Source organism: Euleptes europaea, chromosome 2, assembly GCF_029931775.1.
Source record: "Euleptes europaea isolate rEulEur1 chromosome 2, rEulEur1.hap1, whole genome shotgun sequence".
NCBI classification, from domain to species: Eukaryota; Metazoa; Chordata; class Lepidosauria; order Squamata; family Sphaerodactylidae; genus Euleptes; species Euleptes europaea.
Window position 1 is genome coordinate 56,469,847 of NC_079313.1, and position 26,265 is coordinate 56,496,111.

Consider the following 26,265-nt stretch of genomic DNA (forward strand, 5'->3'; position numbering starts at 1 on the left):
TTTTTGGAGGTAGAGGGCCCCCATTAGTCGGGACCCCCTGACCCAATCTTAACAAAACTTTGGGGTTTTTGCAAGAAGGGTCCCCTCAAGCTACACTGAAATTTTGGGATCTCTACCTCCAAAAATGCCCCCCCCCGAGCCGCGGAAAGCTGTGACTGTGCTGTAAATGGAATAAAGATGCACATTAAGGATGGGGGGACCCCTTCCGGGCCCCATAACGTCAGACCCCCTTACCCAATCTTAACAAAACGTGGGGGTTCTTGCAAGAAGGGTCCCCTCAAGCTACACTGAAACTTTGGGACCTCTACGTACAAACATGCCCTCCCTGGAGCTGCGGAAAGGTGCAAATGTGTTTTCAATGGCTTTTAACGGCCAAATTTTTTCCCGAACTCTGAACTTAGTGCCGAATTCCACGGATCTGACTCAGGGGAGTTTGAACTTTGGCATTTCCCGAATAAAAACGGGCTGAATTTTGCTGAATCCGAATTTTACTGAATTTTTTTTCAACAGCCCTACACAGCTTTTACGCCAGGGCTTGCCAACTTTTTATTTAATGAGAGCTACTTTTCAGCAATGAAAAATACTCTGAGCCGCCACCACCACCACCACCATCACTCTGGCCTTGGAGTGACCAGTTAATCCCTCACTGTCAGTTTTAGGGAGGAAGATGGGCGGGCAGATGCAGTTGTAAAAGTCCTGCTGCAGGGAGGCTGAGGCCTCCAAGGTCTTCCAAATTGTTTTAATAACTATTACTGAAAGGTCTGTAGACCACATAATAAAGATGATGATATTGAGGGGAGTGGACATGTTCATGGAGGAAAGGGGTATTCATGGCTGCTAGTTAAAATGGATACTGGTCATGATGCATACCTATTCTCTCCCGGATCAGAGGAGCATGCCTATTGTCTTGGGTGCTGTGGGCAGACATCTGATCGATGTTAATGAAAATGAATTTTTTTCCTGACATAATTTTCCAATACTCATTTTATTTAATGAAAATGATAATGTTGCCCTTTCTGAAAATTACAATACAGAATTAAAACAATATTTTTTCAAGTGCTCACCCCTAGTTTTATTTATTAAAATAATTATATCTTGTGTTTCAACAGAAATATCCAAGATGAATAACAAAAATAAATTAGAAGCCAACTTACAAAGTAATGTCATCCTACAAAGTAAATGGGCGTACTTTTTTTGGCCACCATAAAGAATACCCTACATCAGATTGTGAGTGTACACAGAGTAGGGCTGCCATCCTCCAGGTGGTGATTGGAGATCTCCTGCTATTACAACTGATCACCAGCCAGTAGAGATCAATTCACCTGGGGAAAATGACATTGAAGTCCTTCTCCTCTCCAAACCTTGCCCTCCTCAGGCTCCGCCCCCAAAATCTCCAGGTATTTCTCAACCCGGAGCTGGCAACCCTAACACAAAGCAGAGTCTTGGAATATGATTACAGTGGCTAATTTTCTTATTGTATATCAGGCAGTCTTCTGTTTGCTTGGTCTCTACCTGGCCTGGTACCAACATGGCTCTTGACACCATAGATGTGGCTTTTCTTAGTGCCTTGCTCCAGTCAGCCACAAGAAGGCCCTATTTCCCAACCTGTTTATGTCCCTCCTTGCTTTTAGTGCTACTTTGCACTTGGGAGCTGTACGTGATGGTCTTTGTGTTTGGCCTCCACCTTCTCAAATCCCAACACTCCTTTCCGCCCAACCGAGCTTGTTATTGTTGCTAGCTGCTGATAACCCATGATTTAGATAACCAAGGAACTATGTGGTAGAAAACTCTGCCACATGGTAAACTGTCCATCTATACTCACCAGAACAAGAGGATAATAGAGCAGTCCTATACCCACATTAATTTCAGTGAACTCAGACTGACGTAACTTTGCTAAGTATTGCGCTCCATATAGCACTTCTACCAATAGGAGTTTTGTGTTGCCAGACAAAGCATCATGATGGAGCTGATAATGAACAGTTTTGCTAATTAAATATTGGCAGGTATAGAATCAAATAATACTTGTCTGTATAAGCATCCAGAATCACACAAAGTTCCATAGGATACATGAAATTCTAGTGTAGACTTGCAGTCTAATTAGCCAAAGTTTGTGACATCTTTAGTGTTTTTCATTCAGTATTCAAAGATACAGCATCTTTGGTACTTCTTTTTAAAAAATATTGGTGATTTTAAAATGTACCAATTATAGTCACACCTTATTATAGAATTGTCATTGAATGATGCCTAATACTGTTTGGAAGATCCTGTTGGGGTGAACATTTGATGTATTTCTGGGCTGGGTTTTGTTGTTGTTGTTGTTGTTGTTATCCCTAATTCATCATAGACTTCCAATTCGAGCAAAAATTCAAAGCATATATAGAAGAATTTCAAGGAAAGCAACATGTCCATGGCCTCTCCAGAAATGCAAAAAGAGTTTAGGTAAGAGTGGTAAAACTTGGTATATTTTTACTCATTCTAAATGTTGCTGTACTCATCTTATAATTGTATAACACGTATCTTGTTAATGCATGGAAATTGGCATGATTTGATAGGGAAACAGCCCATCTACTTAAAAAGTTTATTATCCCATGCATTAATAAGTCATTGTCCACATCTGAATGGTTTGTTCATTTATACCAAAGAAGGTTGGAATACAACAATCAGTTTTAGCTAGGACACTCAGAGGTCTAATGACAAAATCCCCTTAGCCATCTGGCTCCCTGGCTTCAACAAAGAGAAAATTGTTTTTTATCCACAGAGAACTTTGAAATGTGTAGCTGCAGAAAAGGTAGAGGTTTAGACATGTATATGGAAGTAAAGAAATAAAAGAATTGGGGATCTCACAACAATTGATTTATTTTTAATGTGCACACAGAGCATTTTGAGAAAGGATGCATGAAATTCAAAGGGCTTAATGGAAAATAATTACAAGCCAAGAGAACAATTTGCAATAATTGGAGCAAATAAGAAAAATAATGGAAGCAAACTGGATTCAATTTAATTTACTGAAACCAAACTTTTAGCTGAGAACATGATAATGGAAATAATTAAAATAACTGATGACATGGTTGATAACAAAATAGCAATGGAAAATTCTTCATTGGAGGACTCGAAAAGCTGATCTTGGGAACTGTAAGCATTAGCCTGTGAACTGTCATAATGCTTATATCTGAATAAAATGCTCATATCATTATAATTATAATGTGAACTAATTAATTGCCTTTTGACAGATATTCGATACACTGAGCCGGATCCAGTGGGAAGAACTTTCATCAACAGAAAGGGATTTTCTCACCTCCCCATCTTGCTGCAGCCCAGATGGCTCCCAAAATGCTGCTCATGAGAGGACAGGTACCCCCCGAAACAGCACAAAGAGGAATGTTCAGTGGATGAATGGATTCGCAAAAATCTGTTAGTGGAAATCTACTGCTATATCCAACGTAGTATAAATACAGATACTAGCAGCAAGAACCTATGCAGCATGTATCTACATATTCCACACAGGGAGCTTTTGTAAGTACTTTGCAAGCCTCTAGGAGGATAGACAGTCTCAGACCCCTCAAAGGACCATAGAAAGCCAGAGGAGAACATAACTTTGTGCCAGCTACGTTCAACAGTAAAGGACATGGGAGTGAACAAATGAGGTGCATTTGGGGTTTTTTTGGTGGCATAAAGTTGCGGTGGCATGATTTTTGTTTGCTACTAAATATTTCTACCATTAAAGCCATTCAGAGGGTTGGGGTGTGACTGATGAGGGTATTCTTTGGTTACATATACAAATGTAAGCATGTAGACATGCCAGTATATGTTTTTTCAAAAGATGGAGACATTCTCTACTTTATTGGTTCTTGTGGGTTATCCGGGCTATGTAACCATGGTCTTGGTATTTTCTTTCCTGACGTTTCGCCAGCAGCTGTGGCAGGCATCTTCAGAGGAGTAACACTGAAGGACAGCGTCTCTGTCGGATACACAGCCCGGATAACCCACAAGAACCAATGAACTCTGACTGTGAAAGCCTTTGACAATATTCTCTACTTTACTTTATAATTATGGTTCTAAAAACCAAAGACTGGACTTCCAACAGGTATGTAAACATTATCTAAATTAATTAGCAATTTCAGAGTCCTTTAAAATATAGGGAGAAAAATGATAGATGTTGCACAAAAACCAGGGGTCACCATAAGTCAGCTGTGACTTGATGGGGGGAAAAACTATTGGCCAAATTTGGTACAGAACAAGCATCTGGAGAGGTATTGGGCCAAAAGGGCAGGATCTGGCTATGCATTGGTGATATTTGGGTTTTACTATGATGGGTGCAACTTAGAATCAGAGACCGTAGTGGTGTGACGGTTAGAATCCATAGGACAGTTCAAACTTTCTGTTCTAAGACAAATGTTCATGAAAAGTGCCTATATAATGTAATAGATACTAGGAGAGGTATTCAGTGACCAATGATTGAGGTAAATGGGTGGGAGATAGGGATGCCCATTACAAAATTATCACTTTAATTTTATGTGGGAAAGCTGGGAAGGGCATTATTATAATTTTCATTGAATATCTTGTACACTGTTATTATTGCTTTTCCTGAATTTCCAATGTGTGTGTGTGTAAAGTGCCATCAAGTCACAGCCAACTTATAGTGACCCCATAGGGTTTTCAAAGTAATAGACTAACAGAGGTGGTTTGCCATTGCCTGCCTTTGCATTGCAACCCTGGAATTCCTTGGTGGTTTCCCAACCAAATACTGACCAGGGCCAACCCTGCTTAGCTTTGGAGGTCTGAGGATCTCCAATACAATTTCCAATACAAAACAATAATTTTGCAAGTCCCTTCCCCACCAGAAGTAGTAAAATCAGGGAGGGAGAGAGGGACAGAGAGAGAAGGAGCTCCAACCCTCAGATGGGCTGCAGTGCACCAGCCCTTTAAACTTTAAAGGGCCATTATTTTCAATGGGAAGATCTGACCTTCAAACTCCAGAGGCCAAGTCAATTCCGATAGAAAATAATAGGCTTTTTACAGTTTAATGGGCAGATGGGCTCCTGAACATCTAGGGTATTCTAAATAATGGGTGCTAGACCTGGTTGTCTGGATTCAGGATGAGGTCTAGCTCCCACTGAGAACTGACCAGGAGAAAATAATTGGCCAATGTTGCTTTCTGAAAAGAGAAACAAATATTCTAACATTAATTATCAAAACAGCATCAAACATTTGAAACTGCAGCCAGTGGCCTAATATACTGAAATGAATTTATGATGGATGTCCAGGTTTCGTCCCATGAGAAAATAACCCATCTGACAACAACTGCATTAACTTGGTAAGCAAAACAGAAAAGAATCTGAAAAGTTTCAATTTATCTTTTTAAGAGGAAGAAATAGTAATTTTACTTTGAGATTGGGCTAAGGGGGTTAATTCAGGAGAAACTCTGCAATTTATTATTGCTCTCCATAATGTTGGACCTTAGGGCTTGATGTAATGGAATGTGATTTAGAGTTTTGAATGTGCTAATTTTATAATTCAGGTGTCCTGTGGAGAAAATGTGTTCATGCCAGCTGTCTAGGGAATTAAATGGTGCTGATTTGTGTTGGGGAAAACGCTTAGTTTGCTTCAGGCCAAAATTGTTACAGAATTTAAACCAATGTGATTTCCCCCTATTTAATTCAAAGCAAGGCATGCAAGCAGTCCCAAATGGGACTAGGGAGAATTTGTTTCTCACATACAAACAGACACACAAACACCACACTAACATGCCACTATTTCATACGGTATTTCTATTGGATTTCTGTAATATGATCCTCATAAACATTGTTTTGGTTTATCACTTCTCTTATTAATGTCAGTTTTTAACTCTGATTTTGGTTTCTATGTAATGTACTAAGTTGAGCCTTCCATGCTCACACAAGCATACATAAATGCTGCTTCCAGGTTGGAAATTGTTACGTTGTGACCCTGGGCATATGTCCAAATAGGAAATGTTACATTTTGACCCTGGGCATATGGGAAGAATAGTAATGGATAGACACTACTAACAGCCGAATGTATTAAATATTCATTTAATTTGCTTCTAGGTGAGAATGACAGGCTGAAGAGTGGGGTGCTTATGATGATAGGCATATTGCAAAAGCATTATGGCACAACTGTGAGCTCTGTGTGTGTGTGTGTGTGTGTGTGTGTGTGTGTAGTACTTGCTTGGTAGTTATGTCACTGGCTAAAGCCATTTTCCATTATTTTGAGTTCTTTATTTACTTTAAAAAAAACTATTTAAATTTAAACATGCCATTTGCCATATACTCATCTCTCCATTCTGGGGATCAGTCCAGATAAAAATATTTTAACATCAGTAGGAATTGTTAAATGCTTTGATTTCCTGCTTCCAACCACTCTAGGAACATTGAATGTTTTGTGGTGACCTGCTAAAACAGGTACAGCTTCTGCTTGTAGCAAATGGTGACCTTGTTTGGGCCGTATTAAGACATGCTGAGGTCCTAAACTATGTGAAGTTTAAGAGACCCCTCCAAATGGTGATTTAGTAATTTTTTCACATGTAGCAGTCCCTCATCATCTTTCTGTGCCAGCTCCTATTCTTGTGCTTTTTCTCTTTTAGGAGGAATGCTGAAGTGGAACTTTTCGTTTTGCAACCTGGAACTATGGACTCTTGGTAACCAATCTTTGTGCCTTGTTACTCCTTGCCAGTGTATCTTTGCTTAAATGTATAAGTTAGCTTTGAGACCAGCTTTCTTATTTTTTAAATCTCTCTAACGTTGCCAAAGTACTATTTGCTGCAATTCCTGTTATAGAATAAACTTCTTTATAAGTTTATTGGTTTTGTGTGTACGGGGGCAGGAGAGGTTGCCTTCTTTAGACTCCAAGCATAAATCTGAAGTGCCTTGTCTTGGTTCGCTACTTGCTAAACTGATTTTGAGTGGGAAACTATTACTCTGTTAAAAGTCTGGTATGGGGATTCGGCTTTTTCGGATTCCCCCCCCCAATTGGGTCTATTAAACCCGAGTCCAAAAAATACCCCCCCCCCCAAATTGGTACACACCCCTACTTATAGATAAGGTTGTGCTGATTTCCCTTCCATCAGGATTTAATAGAACCCCCAAAATGTGCTGGTACTTCGCACTAGTGAGCACCATCACAAAAAGCCCTGGATATCCATGGATACTATTGGAAACAGAGTACTGAACTAAATGGGCCTCTGGGTTGATTAAAAAAAACAATCTTTTTGCACCAAGCAGGAACAAAGATGGATGAGGCAATCAAGGTACAGAAGGTAGGAGAAAATCTATTCACCGTAAGTTGAAAAGGATATGGTAGTACTGTGTGTACAGCAAATGTTGACAGGACTGAGGAGTGAAACTATATATTACTAAATTCTGGGTTAACAGAGTGCATGTATGTTAAGTACTGTCAAGTCACTTCCAACCGGTCGTGACTTCCGTTATGGTGTCAATCCATCTCATGTTGGGTCTTCCTCTTTTCCTGCTGCCTTCAGCTTTTTCTAGCATTATTGTCTTTTCTAGTGACTCTTCTCTTCTCATAATGTGACTAAAGTACAATAGCCTCAGTTCAGACATTTTAGCGTCTAGGGAGAGTTCAGGCTTGTTTTGATCTAGAACCCAATTATTTGTCTTTTTGGTGGTCAGTGGTATCTGTAAACCTCTCTTCCAACACCACACTTCAAATGAATCAACTTTCTTCTGGTCAGCTTTTATCACTGCCCAACTTTCACATCAATACATAGTAATAGAGAATACTATAGTATGAATTATTTGGATCTTGATAACCAGTGATACATCCCAACACTTTTCTGGCTCCTTCATGGCTGCCCTTCTCAGTCTCATTTTCTGATTTCTTGGTTGCATTCTCCCATTTGGTTGATGATTGATCAAATAGAAAATCTTTTAACAATTTCAATTTCTTTATCATCAACCTTAAAGTTGTGCAATTCCTCAGTAGTCATTACTTTGGTCTTCTTGATGTTCAACTATAATCCTTCTTTGGCACTTTCTGCTTTAACCTTAATCAGTACTCGTTTCTGCCAGTCATCTTCATATCACAAATTATTAATGTTATTTCCACCAATTTTCACTCCACCTTCATTTAAATCTATTCCAGTTTTCCTTTATTATATGTTCTGCATATAGATTGAACAGATAAAATACAACCTTGTCTATCACCTTTGCCAATTGGAAACCATTCTGTTTGTTCATATTCTATCTCCAAGTGGTAGCCTGTTGTGTGGTGAATAGATTGAACATCAAAACAATCAGATGTTGTGGAACACCCATGTCTTTTAAAACCAACCATAGCTTTTCATGATCCACACAGTCAAAAGCTTTGCTGTAATCTATGAAAGCTGATTTTCTTCTGAAATTCTCTTGTATGCTCCAGTAATCAATTTAAGTTTGCAATATGATTTCTAATGCCTCTTCCTTTTCTGAATCCAGCTTGAACAACGAGCGTTTCTCATTCCATATATGGTAATAGTCTTTGTTGTAAGATTTTGAGCATCCCGTGAGAAATTAGTTTGATGGTCTGATAGTTGCTGCCATCTTTGGCATCTTCTTTTTTCAGAACTAGAATGTAGATTGAGCATTTCCAGTCTGTGGACCAATGTTTTGTTTTCCGTATTTGTTGGCATATTCTTGTTTAGATTTTGATGAGCTAACCTGTTTAAATATGTGCTTCTTCAGGGTGAAATCTGGGATCATATATGTATGTCTATGGTTATTTCTTTTACATTGCACTTTTCTCCCCAATGGGCAACCAAAGTAGCTTATAACATTCTCTCCTTCTCCATTTTATTCTCACATCAACCCTGCAAGGTAGGTTAGACTGAGTGTGTTTGAAATAGCAGAGTGAGTGTTAGAACCTGGGTCTTCCAGATCCTAGTTCAACACTCTAACCCAGGAGTCCCTAACCTTTTTGAGCATGTGAGCACCTTTGGGATTCTGATGCAGAATGGTGGGTGCAACCATTAAATGACTTCTGCAGGAGGTGAAGCCAACCACATAACATCAGGGAATGAAGTTAAGATTTTTTTTCTTTATTTTTATTTTTGCTGACTCGTCACAGCTGACTTATGGAGACCCCATAAGATTTTCAAGGCAAGAGAGGTTTGAAGGTGGTTTGCCATTGCCTGCTTCCATGTCATAACCCTGGTATTCCTTGGAGGTCTCCCATCCAAATACTAACCAGGGTCAGGGCTGAGAGTATGTGACTGGCTCAAGGTCATCCAGAAAGCTTCCATGGCACAAATGGGGATTTGAACTTGGGTTTCCTAGGTCCTAGTCTTACATCTCAGCCACTACATTACATAACTTTTAAAAACATTTTGGGCATTTAACATTTAAAAGGCATCTGTATAGCAAGATGCCTTTTAAATAAACATGTGATTTTAATTTTTTTGGTATATACACAGTTTACCTTCAGTCACTCAGTGAAGATAATTGTGCTGTGCACATGTGAATCAGTAATGTAGAGAGTTGCAAATGAACAAAAAATAATTGAATTCTTAATTAATTAAGGAGGAGTCGAACACAGGATACAGAGCAATTCAGAATTATAAAGCAATGGAATGGGGAAAATGTGCTCATCCCTACTCATAGGACAGAAAATGTAGTTATAAAATAAGGTGTCATGTTTTATTTTCTCACTATGCATTCACATTAGGAATTTTTAACTGCATGTGTTACAATCATTGATACACAAAGATAGGCACTATATTATTTTTATGTGCCCAAAATATAGGAGATCATCATTTCAGATAACTCACAAAGTTTAATGATGCTGTCCAAACGTGTCATTACATGCATCGGTAAAATAAGGCCTTCTGACAATGGACCTAGGGCTTCATTTATACAAGAGAGCACATGCTGAGCAGGTATCCTGCACATTTACGCATTTATACAGTGACTTTTCCACTAGCTGTAATAATAATAATAATAATAAAAACATTTCCAATTGTCTGAGCAACATAAAGACCCTTCATAGTTCGACATCAATTTCTAATTTGGGAGTGGGGCTTATTTTTAAAGTCACAATATCTCAATCAAAGCCCGTGCACTCTCAGAACTTGCCACTGAAATAAGAACATCAGCAAACAGACTGTTCTACAGAAGAAAGGGAAACTTAAGACTCTAGCGTTCTTTAACAGTAAGTACCCCAAAGAACAACTGCTTCATTTAAAGTACATTTTATAAAAATTAAAGAGATGGATTCTTCAATTGTGTATGGTTGTTACACTCATTATGGTATATTAATTGTGGACACAATTAGATGCATTTAAACAATAAATATATCTTTGAAATGAAATGTTCCTGGCTGGTAAACTATGCATTGATTTGTTCCAGTCCCTCTTTGAATGGAACATGACCCTGGATTGGCTGCAAATCGAATGCCGCCATCCAGTGGGAATGCAGGATGGAGAGGCTATATGTTGCAGACTCTCCCTCATGATGCAGCTTTTCGTCTCTCCACCAATCTCCCCCCCACAATTATCATAGGATTAGCTGGTTGCCCTTTGTGGCCAAGCAGGAATTTGGGTCTTCTTCCCTGATTGGCTATTGGGTAGAGCCTTTTCTCTCCTGCTTCATGATGTTTGGGTTGGTAGGTGATTAATAGCTTAACTAGACCTGGTCTTTGACAGTTTAGGCCATAGCTAGTTTGGCAGGTGTTTCCTTCCTATTATTAGATATATACATTTTAATGATGAATTTGTATTTAGATTTTAATACTCTCTGGAAAATGTCTAATTCTTTTAATTGTTTTACTATTTTGTAATTTTATTTTGGTAGAATTTCCACCTTATTCTATATTGTTGCTATGGCTTTTTTGCTAATGCAATAAACGATGATGATGATGGGTAAGGCAGGTTGCTCATTGATAGGTGGGGATCAGTGGCCAGCACCCAGAGCTATCAGGTGTGATGGAGGGTGTGTTCCGAACAGACCATCACTTGTTTCGCACTTGTTTGAGCTTGTGAAGGAGCACTTTTGGTGCGGAGCAACATCTTCCCAAACTTGGTAGTGGGTTTATGTCACATCAGGAAAAGGGGCTGGGACTGGGCACCACTCCGCACAGTATGTGCGAGCAGTAACAAACAAGCTGGTGCTAGCCACTGGTCGAGTTTGGAGGAAGGGTGGATTTTCCAGAAATGGCAGCCATGGACAGCCCACCCTCAATTAAATATTAGTATAATTAATGATGACATAGATCAGCTAATTTTGATAAACTAGTTAAACCCGTGACCTGGTCATACTGATCTATAGTTGATCTCCCCTCTCTAAACCTTCCTTGCTCTTCTGCTAAATATTTACCTTGCTCTAACCATTCCGTAAGCTTCCACTGCAGGTATTTCACATACAGCTGGTCTTTATTGGGGCAAATTGTATACTTCACAGCATACACAAGAGTTCTCAGTTTCTTATTTCAGTTTCAAATAAATGCAAATTCAGTAAATTTCTGGTTCGGGTTTACTGAGTCCACAAAATCCGGGAAGTTGGCAAAGCCGAATTTGCCATTCCTGAATATGCAGCTCCTGTGGGGGCATTTCTGCAGGTAGAGGTCCAAAATTTTCAGGCTAGCAAGAAGGGACTCTCCTTGCAAGAACCCCCAAGTGTGGTGAAGATTGGGGTCTGGAAGGGGTCACCCCCTTTCTCCATAGGAATGAATTGAAATCTGTTTCAATGTTCTGTTCAACATTACACTGATGCGCCCTTGCTTACAAGCAATGTGGTACTATAATGAATTTGTATGTCTTTTCATTTAATAGATCTGAAATAGATTGTGCTTCTAATCACCACATTTTCTGGTACATATTCAAATAAGCCTCATTATTTCCATTGTGGAATTGTTGAAAGGATTTCAAGGTTTGCCTGTGGGTGTAGACGTGTTATTAATCAAACCAAAACAAATGAAGGTTGTGACTCAGAGCACATTGTAATACGAGGCCTAGTTTCACAGGGAATTCAGCATTCCAGGGAGGTTGCTTTTAATGGAAATAAAAACTGTTTACAAATTTACACCCCACATTTGTATTCAATGGCTATCAGACTTCTTTCTGATTCAGAGCTGTTCATGTTGACACAATGACTTCCTGCCTTTATTCCTGTTCAAAGTGCAGCTGTTTTGTTTTAACTGGTCATACCTCCTGGTCATTGTAAGCTGAGTTTTTAATTTACAATTTTCTGCATTTAGCACTCTGCGGTATCTACTGGCAAAAAAGAAATATAGCAATACACTAGGTCAGTGGTAGCAGCCTAGCATTACTGTTTGTATGATTTCACAAGAAATATGAGGTAGATCCAAATGTTCAATTGCTTTGATGATAACATTCCTTCAACCTTAATGTACTACCTCAATTTTCATGGCAAGGTGAGGCCACCAGACAAAGTTCTTCCAAGTAAAAATTTAATTCTATATGAGAAGTCATAACCTTAATGTACCACCTCAACTCATGGCAAGGAGAGGCCACCAGTCTGAAAGTTCTTTCATGTAAAAATGTAATTCTATATGAGAAGTCATGACCTCAAGGAGGAGGCTAAAAGCATAGTGCCTTTTGCTCATCCTTCCTCAATGAGCTTTGATAACCTATAAGACAGGATATTCTACAGCCTCCTTGAGTGGCTTTTCCATTGCTGCTGAACTGATCTAATCATAAGGAAATTTATTCCTATGCTGAATTAATTAAAACTTATATGCATAGCTTCTTTTCCTATACTCAGCAGAATGTGAAAAACAATTATGAATCCTTTTCTTGTTTTGTTTTTCTGTTCCTCCCTCTTGTCTTGGTGAGTATTCCAGGAATTATTGTCATTTAAGTGAAAGAAAATTGGAGCCTTACAATATCTGTTTTATTTACAAACATATAAACAGAGTATGGAAAAAGTACTGGATACTAGGGGTGTGCATTCAGATATGCTGGACCCCAAAAAAAGCTGCAATCCGGATGCAGCCAAAAAGTCAAAAGATGTGTGTGGGGGATTTAAAAATTTAAAAAAATTACAGCCCATCCATGAGGCTGGGTTTGAATTTTAACCCCTCTTTAAATTTTCCATGGCTGGTGCTCTGCTGGGCTTCCAGGTGGGTTCTGCTGGGCTGGCAAAAGTGCACCCCCTTTGCTGGCTCACTCTGGAAGCAGTAATCTCCTGTTGCCCTTATCCTGCCCTTTGGCTGGTTTCCAGGGCAACCGGAAAGAAGGGGAGAGGCATCTTAAAGGGACAAATAGGAATGCTCACTGGAACTTACCTATTTGGCCAATGGCTGCAATGCATTTTGCATTGCATTTTTGCTAGGCTGCTGCAGTCCTAATCTGGATTGCAACAACCTATCGGGAGGGGAGGGTGGAAGGTAAGGGACGGCAAGCATCTCTGACAGAGGGGCACTAGGGTGCCAAGAGGTGGAAAGCAGGTGGCAGAGAGACGAGTCACTCATCTCATTGGTGATATCATCACTATTGATGGGTGGCCCTTCAGAGCTGTAGAAGACACTGGCTTCTGCAGGCTGCTCCAAGGTGCCTATCCCTGGTACATGCCTCCTTCTTGCACCATGATGAGCGGGACTGTGATGCCCTCATTGTACAGCACTGCCAAGGACCATGTGAAGGCACAGTTGTCTCACGCTTAGTGGAGAACTGTGCACTTAATGTCTGACATCTGAACCTGCCCTCAGGTGTGTCATGCGTGCCTCTCGCTGATGGTACACTGGTGGCAACCCAATGATGTTCTTGGTGAGGGTGGAGAAACTAGCGCTAGGAAGGATGAGGGCCAATGGGCCAGCTATTGCAAGGCTCTGTTCCACGCTGAGATTCTCGACAAGGCACACAAATCGGACAACATTTCTGCCACCATCAACAGACAGATAGCAGGCTTGTTAGGCAGGGACGTCTCTGTGGGCTTCATGGTGACCGAGGGTGATACAAGTATCAGGGCAACGGCAACAGCATTGGGCCTGAAGCAAGAGTGTGGCCTACCTTCTCCACTTCATGGTTAAGGATGTCTTGGGTCTGGGTTCTGCAGAGAATCCCAGGCTGGACGCTGCAACTTGTGCCTTCCAGTATCTCCTCTAGAAAGGCAGACATCTCATGAGTCACTTCTCACACAGTGTGAAGGACACCCCTCTGCTGCATGAGAAGCAAACGCTGAGAGGTGTGACAAAGCACTATCTGTTCAGCAACATCGGCAGTCGTTGGAACTCCACCTACACCATGCTTGAGCATTTTTTGGAGCAGAAGGGAGCCCTCACTGCCTAGTTCCATGAGAGGGAGGTGGTGCGGAAAGAGAGCCAGCTCAACCCAAATGAGTGGTTGACTATCTCTCAGACCGTGGAGGTCTTTAAACCCTTTAATGACTGTACACAGTTGCTCTCATCTGACATGGCAATGCTGTCTCTGGTCATTCACATGATCCAAATGGCTCATGAGAAATTGGCTGCATTTCTGGAGCCAGCTGAAGGACGTGCAGACTTGCTTCCAAGTGTGTGTGCTGGTGCAGAGGCTGCAAGATAGGGTGGCATCCTGCCTTGAGCCTCTCACCCAGCAGAGACGAGCTCTCCCAGTGTGTCGAGCGTATGCAAGCCAAGAGTGGCATGTTGCCAGGAGAAGATGAGGTGGGGGTGAAAGCAGCTCAACTGCTGTTTGTTCCTTGCCGCCTCTGTCAGGCGGCTCCCCCCGCCCCCGGGCAACCGCTGAGATGACCTTTGAGATGGAGTTCATTGGGTGGGCACTAATCCCCTCTGGGAGGATGAGGCTCATGAGAGAGAGGATATGGTGGCTACAATGGTGAGGGAGTGCCTTGCAGAGCCCTACAAGTCACAGTCCATGAATCCACTGAACTACTGAGCCATGAAGGAGTCAGTCTGGCCGGACCTCTCTCTCTCTCTTGTGGCCCAGAGGCTCCTCTATTGCCCTCTGACAAGGGTGCAGAGGGAAAGTGTTTTTCCCCATCTGGGCAACATTGTCAGCCCACATCGCTCACGCCTGCTCCTCTGGAATGCTGAGCAGTTGGTCTTCCTCAAGATCAACATGACTCAATTCAACTACCCAGTTCTGAACTTGGGGGTTGACTGAACTGAGCATGTGCTTGTGCCTGCATCCCCTCAGATTCTGTCTTGAGCAGTCAGGGCAAAACTCTCTTCCCAAAATAAACAAATCAGAAAAGAGAAGCAGCAGGGCAGTTTCCCAATTTGATTGGTGGTCCCCTCCTCAATCTCTGATGCCATTCTGAATCCACCTGCACTCAAAGCCTCTATCAAACCCTAGTAGTTGTGGCACAGGGGATGTTGGAGGTGATGCTTTGCTCACTCAGTCCTTGGCCAGACACCCCAAACCAAAATTGCATGCTGAGAATAATGCAGCTGAACCAAAACCGTTCTTCATCTTGTCAGAGATTAAAGGGATGCAGTAGAATATGGACCTTTGTGTCAAACAGAAACTAACAGAACCCATAGGAGTGCCATAAATAATAATAAAGTGAATCACATTGTGCGGTTGGACATGGGTTCTCTTGGGCTTCTGCTGCTGGCATGTGCCTGGGTTTTGCTGGGCATGTGCACATTGGATTGGCTTGCAGCTTCATCTGAGCAGGCAAAAGTGCCTCCTGTTTTGATTTTCTTGTGTTGCATTTGTGGGTTTTTTATGTTGGTTCTGTTAGGTTTTGTGATGCATTGGTTTTGGTTCTGCTAGATTACTTTCCGGTTTGGTTCTGTTGGGCTTGTGATGGTTCTTGGGGTGGGAGGTGTTGCCTTTGGTGGTTGCTCATAGACATACTTCTTCTCTTTTCTCCTGGAGGAAAAAAGGCTGTTTGGAAACAATTGAAAACTCCATTGGATAGATGGGGCATAAAATTGGACCCCCTGACCCAAACCTCACCAAACTTGAGGGTTCTTCTAAGGACAGTCACCTGCAGCTATGCTGTAAATTTGGTGCCTCTACCTTGAAAAACAACCCCCCCCCCCCGCAAATATCCCCATAGACTTTAATGGAGCCAAACATTTTCAGATATATGAAAAAAGAAAAAGAAAAAAAAAGCAACAACAACAACAAAACGCCCTTTACCAATATGGGTATTTGGCTTTTCTTAGCTTTTCTGAAAATTGTCATGTGGAATAGACCTGAATCTCAAAAATACCAGGACAGAAATGGTGTACTGCCCTACTGGATGCATCTGTACATCATGCATTACATCAGCATAGAAGAACTGTAGTAGCCTTCCAATTCTGCACTACAGTTTTTAGCTTTATAGACTGACTTTGCTGAGTACTAGCAGCATTTACTTCCAGTTGATTTTGATATATTGTCAACAAAAGCTTTGATAACAATTAACAGTCTTTATACCAAATGATCCTTATGAATGATGCCACTGCCCATTTTGACCACACATCCAGGACAATCATACTTGGGTACAACTTATCTTATCTACATGATAAGCTATTTTCCTACTTTAAGGACAAGCTCCCCTGGGTAGCTCATTCCCATCATCATTTGAGCAAATCCTTCCCGGCTCCAAACACAGCCAGTAATTGGTTTCTGGCTGTGTTTTTCCTCACTGGCTCATGAAAGTTACCAAGCTTCATGTCCCCTCTAAAACGGAAACTTCCCATCTGTGGGACTCAGATCTTTGGTTAAAGAAGCTATTAAATCCAGAGTACTTTGAATCTGGCCTTTAATTTAAATGCCTTTATAACTTTCAGGAAAGTTTTCTTGAAGCATTTTTCCTTTCAGATCTCAAAAACCACGAGGTTTTGATAGTAAAAGCCCTTAAATGGGAAGAGAAATTTCTATTTAGTGAGCAATACAACACTAACTCATCCATCAATTTGTGCCACTGGAACTATTTGAGAAAATTGTTCTGCTGAAGATAACATCTTCTAAGTAGCACCTAAAATTGAGGTCATGACAACTGCCTGTAACTTTAGCTCCATTAGCTCATTATGTAAGAACTGTGTGTGTTAATTCTACTATTTTGGCCAATGGTACACTGCTTTTCTGTAATACTTCACTTCTGCAGTCAGAAAGAATTGAAGAAACATAATACTGTGGATTTTTTTAAACACTATTTGGATTCATTTGATTTGAATAATGACAGGCAAAAGTTGCCTATGCAAAAGTTGCCTTTGGGGACAAGGTAAAATGGGTGATGGTGGATAAGTGTAGGAACTCTAGGATGAAATTTATTTCCTGGATCCTTATCAATTGGTGCTTGGGACTGAAGCTGTTTTGGTTGCCCTTGTCAACAATCTTGGTTTAGACTGGTAGCATGTAATACTGTTATTTCCTCTAAACCACGAAATTCTTCTGCATATCCTGAGATGGATGGAATTGGGCACAATGCTTTGCTATGATTCTAATTTCTCTGATGGGTTGGTATCAGAGGGTAGCACTGGATAACAATTGCTCTATCTCAAGTAAATTAACTTGTGGGGTTCCACTAGGTTCCTTGTCATCAGTGCTTCTTGACACCTATACGCTACCACTGGAAAAGACTGTTTAGCAGCCGAGAGTACACGTCATCAAAATGTGGACGAAGCCCAGCTCTATTCCCCCCCCCCATTTCCATTGAACTCAAGATCAGCTGTTCAGGTTTTAAATAAATGCCTGAATGTAGTTATGAGCTAGCTGGTTAAAACTTAATCCAGATAAACTGCCTTGAGCCTGACCTTGGCTGGAGATTGAGGGCACGGTAAAAAAAAAAAAAAAAACATAAAAACATAAAAATGAAGTTATAAATTTGGACAAGAGTTTTTTTTACTTGTCCGCGGTGGATTATGCTACTAGTTTGAGGGTATTTCTGGACTTTGCATTATTGATTCCCGGGTGATAGTGCCAACCAGATGAGCCTTTAACCAATTTAAGATGGAGAACTGACTGCGACTACTTCGTTGGCTTTGTTATTATCCAGGCTTTGGTATCTTCTCATGTTGTATACTGCAATGCACACTTTGTAAGGCTGCCTTTGAAAAATGCAGGAATTTTAGCTAGTATGGTCTGTCCCTTGAATAAGTCATAGAAAATATACTATTCCTATTCTTGCTCAGTTGAACTAGTTCCTTAGTTCTTCTTAGCTCCCACACACAGTCCAAAACTGATGATGATAACCTTGAAAACTCTACTGTACTTCTTCCCACTTTTTACTCTGGCTGCTTCTGGTTTTAAGGTAGTAAGCATCATGTGCATTGAAATAATAATAGCAATAATAATCCCACAGATCTATCCTGCTAGAGATGGTACTTTCCTTCAGGAAATTAAGCCTTCCCCTCATTCAAGAAATCTCTGTAAAAACTTTCCATCTCTGACATATGAATTCATCTGGACATAGTTCAGTTTGCTATCCCATTGACTAATCAAGACTAATGCTGCAGCCCAAGTTATCTAATGAGAGAATATTCTTTGCCTAGAGCTAGTAATTCTTTTTGTTACTAATGGACATTACTGAAAGTTACTAATATCTGGAAACAATTTCAGTTTTATTCAGTTCCTATGGGGAAAATGAACTTGCCTGATCCCTTTGTTCTTAATGAGAAATTTGGAAAAGGAAGGATTACAAATCTAAAATAGAATGTCATTATTGGTATTATTATGTTGCATAAGCAGCGAACACACTCTGGAACTCTGAGCTAAATCATTTATTTATAAGATCTCTTTGGAAGAACCAGGATATAACCGGTGTTATCAAACAACAACATACTTATCTCAGCTTTGTCCCCAAGAGCCAGTAACTGACCACTTCGAATAGTTGTATGTATCTTACTAACTCAAAAGCTGATTTACACTCCATGGAGTACACATGTTGGGTTTGGGATCCCCAGACACATCTAAAAGTCACACATGAGTTGTGGGTTCTCTTCAAATACTGTGCACATGGTGCCTGATTAGGATTGTGATTACAGCATGCATGGAGATGAGATTAAGCATTCCTGATGCAGCATTTTCTTTATCTGATATGGTTCAAGGGAACACTACTTAGCCTGTTGGGAAATGTACCACAAAAATGCACCCAACCATCTGCAGCAGATGGTACTACTCTATAAATTGTCACCTCACCTATCCACTCTAGACATCATAACAAACAACAATTTTTACAAACTATGTTTAACAAATGATCTACAAACCCTAGCATGAACTCCTTGTTTGATGCAGACCAACAAGCTCTGATTTGATGGCTCATCTGTATTTGGATGTCACAGCTAACCATGGTTATGTGAAACGATGCTTTATAACCTACTTATTGTGATTTTAAGGCATAAGAACTGTAGATCCATCATCCCCTTCCCACGTGGAAGACCATAAGACAATATTCTGTAATTCAACAGTGAGTACATGAATATCAGAACTGTCTGGTTGGGCAATATAAAGAACACCAATAAAGACCAGACGGCAGATGGAATAAGTGACAGATAAGGAGGACACAAATTGGGAGAACAACAAACAGGTAACAACTCAGTACAACAACATCAGAGATAAATGAACAGATGCTGTTAATATTAAATACTTTCTTTTGTAGACCACTTGAGTTATTCTTCATTGGTAGCAATAGCTCTTGAAATAGACTTGAGCTGATAGTATCATTTTCCACAAACCCCTTCAGTACAGTTGATTTTCTTACATTTACCTTAGCATCTGCTACATTCCATTTCATCCTGGTTTGATACAATTTATGGTGTCAACAATCAATATAAAATAATGATTTTAGCAGCAGGTTATTGCTATTGATCAGAATGCTTTCTGTCTTGTGCTGCCTTCAAATTTATAGTTCTGTCTTGGGGAGAAATACTATATTATTTACATTAATATTTCTGTCTGCTTGTACGATGTGCATGCATAAATTCTTGATGTGAGGCCCCAATTTATTTTGGGTACGTGAAAAAGCTTGCAAAATATTTATGAGAACATTACACTGGTTGTTTCCTACTTGTCATTTTATTAGCAAGGGATGTCTGCCCAAGCCCGTAGATACTTTGTACAACAATACTACAGTGCAAATAATGTGTTATAAAAGACAATATGCCATACATGCAATGTCCATTTTCTTAGGAGTCAAACTCTCATATGCTCATACTGATGATTTGTTCAAATTTTAAATCAAGAATATTGCATTTGTACTGTTGCAGGTACTCAGCACTGCCTGTGGTCAGAGAACTGCGGATGATACATGCTCATCACTTACTTGTTTGCTGGGATTAAATCTTCCCCAGAGTTGCCATGGTCAAGTTATACAACATTTAAAATCACCCACTGTAGCATTTGCACCCATGCAGTAAGTAGTATTCATTGTTTTGGCATGTGCTAACAATATGCTCAAAACCATGCAAACAGTTCCCAGGCAGCAGTGAGAGAACACAAAATAAATTTGCAATACAATTTAGAACACTCAATAACCACTCTCAGTTTCAGAAAATAGGCAGGCAACATAGATTGAAAGACTAGGAAGGTTTGAAAGATTTCCTCTCTATCCCATCCAAGCAGGATGCAGACAACCAAGGAAAGCAACTCTTCTGTAGATTAACTTTTCCCCATTAGATGGCTTGCTTAGATGGTGCTGGGAAATACCTATGGGATGAGTGTGTAAAGTGCCGTCAAGTCGCAGCCGACATATGGCGACCCCTTTTGGGGTTTTCATGGCAAGAGACTAACAGAGGTGGTTTGCCAGTGCCTTCCTCTGCACAGCAACCCTGGTAATCCTTGGTGGTCTCCCATCCAAACACTAACCAGGGCTGACCCTGCTTAGCTTCTGAGATCTGACGAGATCAGGCTAGCCTGGGCCATCCAGGTCAGGGCACCTATGGGATAGGAATACAAAAATGTATATGTGTAGTCTGCAGAACATTTGTAATTCAATTTAAAACAATTTTGAATTCTGGAAGGGCAGGGGCCAGTGGCAGCTAGACCACCCAGCCCAAATGATGGAAAGGGCTGCTGTCTGTCATATCTTCCACTAATTGCAGCCATGTTGATATAGCTGCTGAAGGAGGCAGTTCTCACAATAGCCCCAATCTGGAGAGCGGAACACTTGCAATATAGGTTCCATTATCAGGACTGTGCTGACTTTACTCCTTCTCACTTTTTGAGTCCTGCATAAGCAAATGCTTATGAGCAGGAGTGTGCATTCGGTAAAGCCGAACTGAAAAAAATGACTTTTAAAATTGTAACTGGTAATCCTGATCCCAAAAAAGCCGGAAAAAAATCTTTTTTCCCCCTGGGATCATTTTGGGATTGCCGGCTACAGCACTAGAAACCCTTTTTAAAAGGGAAAAAAACCATCTTTAAAGCCAAGCACTTTAAAGTATAAATACCTCCCTCCTTTCTTCTCTATGATTCCTATGAAGAATCTTTCCAGGGCTCCTGGGTGGGGGGGGGGCTAGGGTGGATGTATGGGGGCCAATAAAATAGGACTACCTGACCCAATCTTTACCAAACTTGGGAGTTTTTCTAAGGAAAGTCACCAGCAGTTATGTTGGGAATTTGATGCCTCTACCTTAACCCCCCCCTCGAGTCCTGAAAAAATTCTCCATAGAGTATAATGGGACTGATTTTTGGGGGGATTCCCCCCTCAAAACAAAACCCATAGTGATATGGGGATTTGGAATTTTTGGGGAATCCCCCCCAAATATACCCAGATCCAAAATATACCCAAATATACCCAGATCCAAAAATACTGATTTTTGTGTGCACACTCTTACTTATGAGTACTTTCAAAGCAATCCCAAATAGTGTATCTACACTTTATATACCATATAAAGGCATATTGTTTTTGCACAAAATAATTCTGTGATTCTTTTTGTGCAAATAATTTGTTTTGGCAGAATGTGATCAAGGAAGAGTGGTAGAAATGCAATGAGGCTTTTCAAACTTTCCTCATTGCGTCATTTACCCATTGGAAATGTCCCCCATCCACCCAGCTGCTTGTGGGCCCAACTGGAAATGTTCAGGGAAAGAAGGAATAGGGAAAAGATTTAGATAATTACTTCTACCAATACCAGTCTTTCCTTTAAACTGCATCCCCAGAAGCTAAGGTATATAAAGAAATGTTACTCCAAACATTCTGAAGAATTGTCATACGGACAATGGGCAATGGTGTGCTGCCATTAGGGCAAAGTGGGCCATTTGGAAGTTGGAACCCCTGGGGATTTGCTCCAGTGTGGCAGTAACCCCAGCATTTTCCTGTTTGCTAATCTATTAGTAGAGCAGAAATGCCTGGTAGTGTGTCTGCAGTGACTCAGTAACTCTTTCCTACCACTGGGGAGTTATTTTATTATTAAGCCATCATTAGCCCACTGTTCTCCCCGCAGGGACTTATGTGGATTCTGGCAACATTAGAGAGCAGCACCGTGATTCAGAACAACAGCAGCTAGGCTTGGTGGAATGATTCAGGCAGCTCTTTGCAAAGCAAGATCTTTTTTAGACAGATTCTTTAAGTTCCCAAAATCATTGTAATACATGCAATCATGCTACATTAAATATGAATGACCAAATGCTCTTGACCCTATGTTCTATTCTATTTGGTAGATTTCCTGTTTGCAATGCATATTCTCTGACCAAGATCTGGCATTAATATTTTCTGAATATATACACAGCTGAGAGCACCAGATATAAGAATAAAATCCTTAGCCCTGGCGCAATGATCTGCTGAAGATAGCTCTCTTAATGGTCAGGGCTGAGAATGCAGTGAACAAGATGATGATCGTCATCATGGAGAAGCAGTTCATAAAAGCAAAAGTGCAGTGGCATTTCAAGCCTGATTTGACAATAACTATCTTTATTCATGAATGCTCAGCTCTAATGAGACAACACAAAATACCTATGAAATAAGAAACTATGGAATACCAGGTGGGCAGAGTGAAAGTGCTATGAAAATGGATCTGAAGACTGTGTAACCGTGGTCTTGGAATTTTCTTTCCTGACGTTTCGCCAGCAACTGTGGCAGGCATCTTCAGAGGATTAACACTGAAGGACAGTGTCTCTCAGTGTCAAGGGTGTAGGAAGAGTAATATATAGTCAGAAAGGGGTTGGGTTTGAGCTGAGTACTGTCCTGCAAAATGTGCTAATCATTGTCCTGTAAGTATCAAGATAATGTGCTAATGAGGGTATGGTATGTTAATATAGAACCATTGTATCCTGAAGTGATCTGTTAATGTGTGTAATCCAAGGCTAATCTGCATGGCTATTGTTGACTGTTGCCTTTGTTAGTCTGGAGGTTTTCAGAACAGGAAGCCAAGCCTTATTCATTCTTAAACTCTCCTCTTTTCTGTTAAAGTTGTGCTGATGTTTATGAATTTCAATGGCTTCTCTGTGCAATCTGACAAAATAGTTGGTAGAATTGTCCAGTCTTTCAGTGTCTTGGAATAAGACCCTGTGTCCTGTTTGTGTCAGTCCATGTTCAGCCACTGCTGATTTCTCAGGTTGGCCAAGTCTGCAGTATCTTTCATGTTCTTTTATCCTTGTTTGTATGCTGCGTTTTGTGGTCCCGATGTAAACTTCTCCACAGCTGCAAGGTATACGATATACTCCTGCAGAGGTGAGGGGGTCTCTTTTGTCTTTTGCTGATCGTAGCATTTGTTGTATTTTCTTGGTGGGTTTAAACACTGTTTGTAGGTTATGTTTTTTCAAAAGTTTCTCCATCCTATCAGTGACTCCTTTAATAAATGGCAGGAATACCTTTCCTATGGGAGACTGTTTTTCCTGAGTTTTCTGATTTTTGTTTGGTTTAATGGCCCTTCTGATTTCATTCTTGGAGTCACGGCCTCTGCAGGGGGAAAAAGGGAATCCCCCCAATTTAAAAAAGGGGGGAAGCCCCATAGAGACCAGTGATGCTGCACCAACAAAAAACTGGCACAACATCACTGTTACAAAAGGGGGTGTTCCTGGGCTGGAAGGGGTCAGGAAGCAGCCTAATGGCAGCTCCACCCCCGGAATGCCCTGGGAATGCCTCCCAGGATACTGCACCGGCAGGATGCTGGTGGGAGGCCGAGCTGGTGTCCAAAAACTGTGCTACCATTGCCATCCAGACGGGCTGGTGCAAGTGGCACTACACTGGCATCCGTGTCAGTTTGCACAGCGCAAGTGGCACAGACACCAGCGCTAGGGTCACGTCGCCTCCTAAGGCGATTCAGCTCCCTACTTCAGGGAATGCACTCAAAGTCTCACTGATTTCAGTAGCAGAGCTAAACAAGAGAGTAAACTCTTGTCATAAATAAAAGGAATTCTAGACACACCATGCCCTTATTTACAGTGCCATGCTAACCTGATTTACAACCTTCTAAATCTGATCTACATTGGACTTTGGATTCAAAGGGTGTCACTCTGCTTAGGATGGCATTGCAAGTTCACAAATGTATACCCTGCCTTCAAAGAGAAGTCCAGGTAAGAAACTACCTGCCTCCAAAAGATTTTTTGAATTAAAACACCTTAACAATAATCTATAAAGACAACCCTCTAACATTACCGTGTTATTTTTTACCAAATACTTTTACCAAATTATTTTTAAATAAAAACTCGATTGATATTTTATTTTTCAAATGGTCTCAAAGTAGACTTGGGTTTCCTTTCTAGGTGTTTTTGCAACTGGGCATCACTGAGGGACATCTCCAATACAGAAAAGAAACATTTGTTTCCTGCTATAGGAGATAATACTAAATGCTGCATGTATTAGTCATTTGATTAATTTCTCATGTTTGCTTTATGAAAAGCTTGATTTTTCCAGTGTTTCTTGAAATTTGAAAACTTTACATTAGAATGGCCAGAGATGTCTCACTAAGCAGTGCTGGGGGGTTTTAAAAAGAGAGAGAGATTTACAGTGCACTCCTAAAAACAAACTAACACCCTTCAGTGCCCACTGACTTCAATGAATTCAGAATGTGAAACTCTGGTTAGAGTTACAGTTACGGTAGATTTTACAGATCAATTTTAAGTCAAAATTTAAAATATATAAATTAGCTATTGAATCACAAGTTATTATGCAGTATCTTAGAGCATTTGTGATTTATTGTATTACAGAAGTGAAATGTGGCATTTGCTTCCTCGTTTGTAGTAAATAATTTTCCCTTCAAATTTCATGAATTTGAAGTTATTAATCAGTGTGACATAGAAATAATGTTGTTGTTTTTCAGTTTAAGAAATGGGAGGACATATTCCTGGGAGTAAATCCTACTGTATCTCAAGGTGCTTACATTTGAGTAAGGAGTGCTCCCCTCATATGGAAAGTCCTACACAAAGCTTGGAAGAGGTCTAAGGAGACAAGGCAGCATGTACATATTTTAAACAAATACATAACTACTGAGACCCAGAAATAATGAAATCTGAAAGTATAGAATCATAGAGTTGGAAGGGCCATCAAGTCCAGCCCCCTGCACAATGCAGGAAATTCACAACTACCTCCCCCCTCCACACCCCTAGTGACCAGAAGATGGCCAAGATGCCCTCCCTCTCATCATCTGCCTAAGGTCACAGAATCAGCATTGCTGACAGATGGCCATCTAAACTCTTCTTAAAAACCTCCAGGGAAGGAGAGCTTACCACCTCCCAAGGAAGCCTGTTCCACTGAGGAACCGCTCTAACTGTTAGAAAATTCTTCCTAATGTCTAGACGGAAACTCTTTTGATTTAATTTCAACCCATTGGTTCTTGTCCAACCTTCTTGAGCAACAGAAAACAACTCGGCACCCTCCTCTATATGACAGCCCTTCAAGTACTTGAACATGGTTATCATATCCCCTCTCAGTCTTCTCCTCTTCAGGCTAAACATACCCAGCTCCTTCAAACTTTCCTCATAGGACTTGGTCTCCAGACCCCTCACCATCTTTGTTGCCCTTCTCTGGACACGTTCCAGCTTGTCTACATTTTTTTAAAATTGTGGTGCCCAAAACTGAACACAGTACTCTAGTTGAGGTCTAACCAGTATCTTTACTAAGGGTGAATAGTTTAATCTTGGGGCAAGGGAATTAAAAAATCTTTAGCAATAACAATACTACCAAACATTTAATACTCAGGACCTACCTGACAGCAAGTTGTCATACAGAGGAGGGGCAGGCAGCTGAAGGGAGAGGAGCAGAGCAAGAAAAACAAAAACAAATTTATCTGGTCAAATGGGCAGCAAATACAGGTGATGTATAGGTCCAAGGAGCAAGGGAGAAAATAAAGGGGAGAAATCTGGACTGCATGTCATGAATGGGGCGGAGGGAGCAATTTCCTAGACAAGGGTAGTTTTGGAACAGGAAAAAGGACACTTTGGGGAAAGATTCTATCCCCAGTTATAGGGCAAAAGGATGATGG